Consider the following 1028-nt stretch of genomic DNA (forward strand, 5'->3'; position numbering starts at 1 on the left):
ATGGCTCGGATTTTATCTGGATTTTATTCGAGTATGTCTTTGGTTTCTAAACGGTTTCCATACATTCTTAGGCATTTTTAGAGCCATTCTAGGGTTTCGGATCTATTTCTCGACTTTGGCAGGAACCCCGGACATAATGCACAAATTCGGCGCGAATCGGAGAATACAGTTCATCTGGTCCGCCCCTGACCAACTACGGTCCGGCGGACCAGGAGAGTGCCACAAGTCCGCCCCCAGCGCTGAGCCAAGCTCGGACCAGACGAAAGAGAAGGTCTGGTCCGGCTGACCAGATCTGGTCAGCCGGACCAGACCTTCTCTTTCGTCTGGTCCGAGCTTGGCTCAGCGCTGGGGGCGGACTTGTGGCACTCTCCTGGTCCGCCGGACCGTAGTTGGTCAGGGGCGGACCAGATGAACTGTATTCTCCGATTCGCGCCGAATTTGTGCATTATGTCCGGGGTTCCTGCCAAAGTCGAGAAATAGATCCGAAACCCTAGAATGGCTCTAAAAATGCCTAAGAATGTATGGAAACCGTTTAGAAACCAAAGACATACTCGTATAAAATCCAGATAAAATCCGAGCCATCAAATCCCCCCAGACTTAAATCTTTGCTCGTCCTCGAGCAAATAAAATCAATGAAACACAAAGTCTGAGAAGGACGGTGAGTTAGAAATCGGTCTATGATGAGTTTCAAGATCTAGCTACATGTCCACTGCTCAACTTATGGGAGTAGAATCGAATCTAGGCTACTCTAGATATCCTCTCTTGTCAACTAAACTTTCCTAAGTATGGGATTCCTATGTCGTCCTTAGTCTACCATAAGAGTAATTCCCACTTCCAAGCACTCTCCTGAACCTATTTACCGTTCTTCTACTCTAAGATATTTCGTCTCTCTATTTATTTTGTTCACATTTTTTTTTTCCTTTCTTCTTCCTTTCAAGAAAATGCTAAGAGAAGTAATACCCCGAGTTCCTAGGACGTTGAAGTTGACAAGTGTCTCCGCTTTTGCTTTTTCTCTAATGATCATGACA

Source organism: Tarenaya hassleriana, unplaced genomic scaffold (assembly GCF_000463585.1).
Source record: "Tarenaya hassleriana unplaced genomic scaffold, ASM46358v1 Cleome104, whole genome shotgun sequence".
Lineage (NCBI taxonomy): Eukaryota > Viridiplantae > Streptophyta > Magnoliopsida > Brassicales > Cleomaceae > Tarenaya > Tarenaya hassleriana.